Source organism: Eucalyptus grandis, chromosome 3 (assembly GCF_016545825.1).
Source record: "Eucalyptus grandis isolate ANBG69807.140 chromosome 3, ASM1654582v1, whole genome shotgun sequence".
NCBI lineage: Eukaryota > Viridiplantae > Streptophyta > Magnoliopsida > Myrtales > Myrtaceae > Eucalyptus > Eucalyptus grandis.
In genome coordinates this window covers 62,617,971-62,625,490 of record NC_052614.1, presented here as the reverse complement: position 1 = coordinate 62,625,490, position 7,520 = coordinate 62,617,971, and the positions used below count along the sequence as shown (strand labels likewise).

General features: G+C 42.2%; 1 pseudogene; it reads left to right on the top strand.

Moving 5' to 3' along the window:
* The first annotated feature begins 1,869 nt into the window (after positions 1–1,869).
* On the top strand, positions 1,870–7,089 carry LOC104440363 (annotated as a pseudogene).
* The last annotated feature ends 431 nt before the right edge of the window (positions 7,090–7,520 follow it).

Here is a 7,520-nt window from a genome sequence, read left to right as displayed (position 1 = left end):
TGGAAGATCTGATTGGAATATTCTGTACCATTATCAGTGCATAAGACCTTTATGCATGTTTTGAATTGATTTCGAATCATTCTACAAAATTCCTGAAAAATAGTGACCACATCACTTTTAGCTTTGAGAAGGTATAGCCAAGTAGCTCGCGATTTTTCATCAATAAAAGAAACAAAATACTTAAAACCATCTCTTGAATCAATTGGAGCACTCCAAACATCCGAATGTACAAGATCAAACACTTCAAAAGCTAAATTAGAGCCTTGAGGAAAAGGTAATCTATGTTGTTTAGCGTAATGACAAGAGTCACAAGTATTGCAATTATGAAATAAAGTTTTATCAATAGCTTGCAACACACGGTCAGAAGGATGACCCATGCGCATGTGCCAAAGTCTTGAAGCATCTATCGCATTCTTCCTTGCCACCAAGGCATTCGTATGATAGTCAAGGACATAGAGGCCATTGTGTAGCCGTCCTTCACCAATCATCTTCTTGATACTGCAATCTTGAAACAACACCTTTGAAGGAGAGAAGAAACATTGCAATTTAATTCTTTAGTGCACTTGCTCACAGAAAGTAAATTAGAAGACAAATCAGGCACAACCAAAACATCAAATTTCTGTGAGAACAACTTAAGTTGTCCTGCTCTTTGCATTGGAACCTGCATTCCGTTAGCCACAGTAATAGGTCGATATGAGGCACTAGAGGAGACATTAAAAAGTAAATTGGTCGAGTTGCACATGTGATCGGTAGCTCCTGAATCTATGACGAATTGAGTACTAGATTGGATTAAAAGAGTGGCACCTAATGTTTTAACCATGTTGACCGAATCTGATGAAGGACCCAAAGATCCCGAACCAATCACCCTTGCCCTTCCATCTAAAGTAGTTGTTAAAATTGTTGTGCCAAGGACTCCAATTTCGATTGAAACTCTATAGAGTTTCCTAGAATAGCAAGTTTTGCTTCTTGAACCTTATCTTTGTTGGCACGAAGATGAGGATGAAGTAACCAACACTTGTCTTTGGAGTGACCATCTCTATCACAATGGTCACAATGAAATTGAATGGGCCTTTTATTTTTTCCCTTTGCCAATTTGGCCACAAATTCACCACGTTGGTTGTTCATCATAACCTTATGAGCTGAACTTTCAGAGATTGGTTTATCAAGACTAGGTGAGACACTCATCACTTGACGTCTTGTCTCTTCTCCTTGAATCAAGCCACAGACTTCATCAAACGTAGGCAATTTTGGACTCATCAGAATTTGTCTTCTCACGTCTTCGTACTCAGGCCCAATGCTAGCCAATAACTGGAAGACGCGATCTTGCTCCTCTTATCGAATATAATTCGCCACATTTTGGGTCGCTGGCTTATACAGACAAAGTTCATCCCACCTTCTCTTCATATTTCCAAGATGGTTGGTGAAAGATTGAGAGGGTTCTCCCTTAGAGTTAGCAATCTCTTGTTGCAATTCGAATACTCGAGATGCATTGTGAGCTTGTCCATACATCTTATTCAACGATTCCCACAAGATTAGAGCTGTAGGGGAATATGCAAAAATCTCATACACTTGAGATTCCATAGAGTTAAAAATCCAAGACATAACCAAACTGTCATTGGCTTGCCATTCATCAAATTTCGCATCCCTCTCAGGAGGCGCTTTTATTTAGCCATTAATATGACCAAGCTTCGATCTGCCCCCAAGGGTCACGTATTAGCACGAGACCATGGAAGAAAGTTCTTCTCATTCAAAAGTAATATATTGGTGAGTCGCTGACCAGTGGCGGTGGAGCTGGGGTTAGGATTGGCTGAACTCAAATCAGTCATGATTTGAACAACAACTGTGCATACACCAAAAAGAAGGACACGGATGGATCAAACACATAAACAAGGTATGTACCTGCTCGATACCATGAAGAAATTAAAGAAGACATGATTTAACAAGGTTCAGCAATGTGCCTACGTCCTCAGGTGATCCTCTCTCAAAGTTTTCTTTTGTCATATCACCTTTGAGAAAGAGATTGCCATTTTATTGATGAAGTATAGGAAAGGAAGACAATAATAATATATAAAAAAATAAGGCAATTCCCAAAATTACAGAAATCAAAACGAATATACATAATTTCTTCCCATATTAAAACAAATCTAAATAATTTCTTCCCAAATAGAAGGGCCAGCACCAATCACGCCAACACCCCCCACCAAGAGTCATCTCCGAAGAAAAGCGATATCTCCCATATACCAAGACGACAAAGACATATTTCCATATTCCAACAACAATCTCCGGAGAAAAGACGAGAAACGATATTTCCGTGTACCGTGTACCTAGAATAATCTCCAAAGAAAAGATGAGAAAGCGATATTTCGATGTACCATGTACCAATAATAATCTCCATGTGCGTGAGCAAACTCCCACTTGTATTATCCATCTAGAGATGTGGTGATAACCTTTTAATCGGAATTTTTGGCCGACAAAATTTTTCAGGGCATTAATCCAATACAACAACGAGAGCGGAAGTAACATAGCCGGATAAACAACTGACATATGATATAGTCTTCATCCCTTCTGATAAGAGGATCAAATCACCTACCATGTTTTGAAGGGGAAAAAAATGCGAACAAACCTTTGTTATTCTTCAACTCGCTACTATAGCTAATCAAATTTGATTTTGCTAGGAACTCAAACATATGTGTGTAATACCTATCAGGTTATTATTAGACACTAGAAAGAACATTGTCATTTTATCATTAGGTGACCTATGACATGCTTTCTTTTTTTAATTAACCAACCAAATTCTCTTCCCATATTGTGAAGACCCTCGAATGTTTCTCCCACGTCGGTTCCCCTCTTGCCATTATTGCTGGCTACGAGTGGCCTATGCTCTAGATTGATCATATTGATAGGATTCACTAGGAAAATAGAAAAACGCAGATGAGCATCGATCTTTTGGCAACGAGTTCGAATGACATTTTGCTGACTCCATGCCGACCTCACATCCTGTTTCTCTCTCCCTCCTTTACATCCTTGCATGCATGTCGACTTCCCACGATACCTAATTTTTCTTCTTTACGTGCATTTAGATGGAAATGAATTTAGATGCAAACAAGACCGCTCACGTGAACTTGGATGCAAGCGAGACCTCTACTAATTTCATTTGATTCCACACCGCAAAATCGCACTTTTAACATGTCTGTGTTCCACGAGTCCTTCTTCCACAATACCTCTCTCTTCTGAATTTTTGCTGTATATAACTCCATCTACAGCCATCCCTCAGGCCTCCCTGCACCTCTCACTTCATTCTTCTCTTGGCCACTCTAACCACACCGACTCTAATTCCTTCTTCTCAATTCCATTATCCAACTCTCTCTCTCTCTCTCTCTCTCTCTCTCTCTCTCTCTCTCTCTCATGGAGAATCCAAACAACCAGATCGTCCATGCATCCATTGATGTCCCCCAGAAGATGGCTCGAATGCTTCAATGACGACCGTCGTCCCAAACGCACAGGTGACTTTATTTCTGTCTTCATTTCTTTCCTGAAAAGAGTGAAGTGAAAATTACCACGACTTGTTATGAAGGACTTGGGCGAGCTACCACAAAGAATCACCTGTCTTCAAGATCAATGGCATCATGTCAATACCGCCAACAAACCCGGGAATAAAGCGACAAAAGTATGAGATATTCTTCACAGGAAAAAAAGGACTATTTCTATAAAACAGAGTCAGTGAAAAAAGAAATTTATCTCGCCAGTAGCCTAGCCCCGCAAGCATTTCACGTCAACCCGTGTTGTGATCTCAGGAGAGTAGCTGAAATTACGACCTTTTTTTTTTTTGAAAAATACTTAGAGATACTTTCCACGGTACCCTCCTAATTATACATCTCCAAGTATGTTGTCTGGCAGTATATTCTATTAATAGTAAATTTGAAGATGTGTGGTGAGGATGGTACACTTTTCTTGCTTTAGCTAAAGCAGCAATTCTCTTCTTTTTCCATTTTAACGGAGTAAATTAAAATGGAAAGCTAGAATGTTTAGTGACATGTTACATTGGGTGCATCATGTGATGATTGACAAATGCGACACATGTTCAATGGGCCCAACTTGTCTAGCTAGCAAACTTTAAGCTGAGCGTCCTCTTCCTCCCGCCCCGACCAAGAAATTATCCCCTCGCAAGCTCTCTCTCTCTCTCTTCTGTCGCCCTAGTCTCTCTCTTCCGCCAAGCCTTCGGAGGACCGACGAACCACCGCGCCGCCCCTCTGGTCCGGCGTCGCCTGCACTCACGGCCGGGTCGCGTCCCTCTTCCTCGCTGGCAAGAACCTCTTCGGCTGCATCCCCTTCGAGCTCGGCCTCCTCGGCTGGCTCAGACGGCTCAACCTCGACGGCAGTGACTTCTCCGAGCCCATTTCCTCCCGCCTCTTCAATGTGACCTCATTCGTCTCTCTTCATCGATCGGCTGAAGGCTCGGTGGGGGAAAGAAGGGGGGTGATCACAGTCCTTCTGGTTTGTCACGCTGGCACACAAGATGCACTGAATATTTTCTTGGCTTGTGTGTGAATAAATGCAGAGACGGTATGGACAGCGAGCGCTCTCATAATCACAGCACTGATCGGATCTGGAGGCCCGTCCCTGGCTTGGGCCATCGCGCAGCTCGGCTGGATTGCTGGCCCCACCATCGTGCTCCTATTTGCCTTTGTCACTTACTACACCTCCACCCTCCTCACCACCTGTTATCGCTCCGGCGACCCCACCACCGGCAACCGTAACTACACCTACATGGGTGCTGTCCGTGACAATCTTGGTATGTCACATTTGTATCTGTGTTCATGTTCATATTCACATACTAATGTCCGAGTCAAGTCCAATCATGTTGTGTTGGGTGCTAAAATCTTCTCTTTGATTAAATTCTCCAGGTAGCCTCAAAATCAAGCTTTTTGAGCTGGTTCTATACGTGAACCTATTTGGGGTTGCCATTGGTTACACCATTGCATCTTCCACCAGCATGATGTGAGTATATTTGCAGTGAGAATTCTAGTGATTGCTACTTCGATGGTGTCAAAAGTTATGTGAGTTTGATTTTATCGGCTTCCATGGTCATTGCAGGGCTATCAAGAGGTCCAATTGCTTCCACGAGAAAGGTGAGGACCCACGTCACATCAACAGCAATCCTTACATGATTGCGTTTGGCTTCGTTGAAATCATTTTCTCTCAGATCCCCAATTTCAATCGGCTGTGGTGGCTGTCGATCGTCGCCGCCTTCATGTCGTTTGCCTACTCCACCATTGAACTTGGCCTCAGTATTGCCAAACTTGCAGGCACATGAAATTTTTCTTGCTAAGCTGCTCTATTTATGTTTCTAAGCTATCTCCATTGGTGATAGAACCTAGTCGAATTATGAAGTTCTGATTTAGTGTTCTCTTCTGGTTTGTTTTATCTTCAGAGACAGGAAAAATTAAGGGAAGTCTCACTGGAATCAACATCAGGGCCTTGACCTCAACGCAGAAAATATGGAGGAACTTCCAGGCTCTTGGTGACATCATCTTTGCCTTTTCGTACTTCCTTATCTTCTTTGAAGTTCAGGTGAGCAGAGCTCTCTCAAATTGTTAAAAAAATATTTTGAATGTGAGCGCTGCGGAAGCATGGTTTTGATATTAGTTATAGTTTTTTGTTAGTGATGTTGTGTGCAAGTGTATGGTGTAGTTTATAGATGATAGAGGATGGACAAGGGATAAACTAGGATAATTGAAGGATAAAGAACATGGGATGTGGGAAAATAGTTTCATTAGTTGAACAAAATAGTTTGATGGAGGTATAGTAGAGATCTATGACCTCTTATGGTGGAGGGTTCACCTCACACGTGGAGGGTTACCTCTCACTCACTAAAATGAATGAACTACAAGCCTATTTATAGGCATGAGTCACACCTTAGTACAACATTCTAGATTTCTATAGAATGTTGTCCATGTAGGCTTCATCTAGGTAATTCTAGATTGTAGTTCTTCTAGAGACTTCTACATTTTCTTAGACACATAAGCTTGTAGACAATTCTAGAATTTTTCTTGAATCTTCTAGCTCAAAACTATCTTGAAGTTTCTAGAATTGGATCACAAACTCCAACACAAATGCATGACACAAGAAAGTACTAGTGATGGTTAATAGTTCTGATGAATTGAAATCATTGACATGATGAGTTTATATTTGTTTTAGGACACCATCCGGTCCTCTCCATCTGAATCAAAGATGACGAAGAAGGCCAGTCTTATCAGCATAGCAGCCACAACCCTTTTCTACATGATCTGTGGGTGCATGGGCTACGCAGCCTTGGCGATATGGCACCCAAAAACCTCCTCGCTGGGTTCGGCTTCTACAACCCATGCTGGATGGTCGACATTGCAAACGCCGCAATCGTGATCCAACTCGTCTGCGCGTACCAATTCAACTGCCAACCGCTATTCGACCATGTTGAGAAGACCTTGGCTAAAAAATTTCCCAACAGCCAGTTTATCTCGAGGGAGATTGAAATCCCCGCCCCTTGGCGCAGATCTTACAAGCTCAAACTCTTGCGGTTGGTCTGGAGTACGGTCTTCGTGATCGGGACCATCTTCATCTCCATGCTCCTCCCCTTCTTCAACGACATTGTTGGGCTGCTCGGAGCGCTAGGTTTTTGGCCCCTCACGGTTTTTCCCGGTCGAGCTGTACATTAAGCAGAAGAAAATACCCACGTGGGGCACCAAGTGGGTGTGCCTCAGATTGTAAGTGTGGCTTGCCTTATTATCACCATCGCTGCCGCCGCTGGCTCTGTCGCCAATGTATTTCTCGACCTCAAGTCCTTCAAGCCATTCAGTACCGACTACTAAATAACGTGCAACTGACAGGCATGTCGCACGTATGGAAAGGAAAGAGTGAAGGCGAGAGAGATTTTTTTCGTGTTCATGTTCGCATAAAGGTTTATTGCGTCTGTGAAATTTGCTGTGTGATAAGTTTTAGGGTCAAATTTCAGTTTCACTGTATAATCTATGTTGGGACGGAAGGGCCATTTTAGTGTCTGCATGTCGTGTGCATCGTCATAAGAATGTAACTCTTGTATAATTTATCGATAAAAATAGGAAGCTTCAAGAAAAAGGAAGTTCAAGGTCTTCTCTTGCTCATGTATTTTGATTTTGGGGGCTATACACAAGCAGAGTTCGTGAAAAAAGGAAGTATATGATAACCGTCAAATGCAACGACAGGTTTGTAATCCGAGCGCATAGTCATGATAAGGACAAAACCGACGGAGCTTTTAGTCCTATCTTCACCACCAAAATGTCGAAAGCCTCTCTATGAAAGGCATTCGTTTGATTTAATTTCTCTTGATCTCAATAGTGTACGAATTCAATAGAGCACGAACTCAGTCTAGTTAGATCTCGAAAGCAAAGAAACCTCTTGTTCTGGTCCATCTCTCCAATTTCACCATTTATTCATGAACTTGCAATATGGAATCGGTGATCATCCCACGGTCATTACGCAGTTTCTGGTCATGCATAACATCA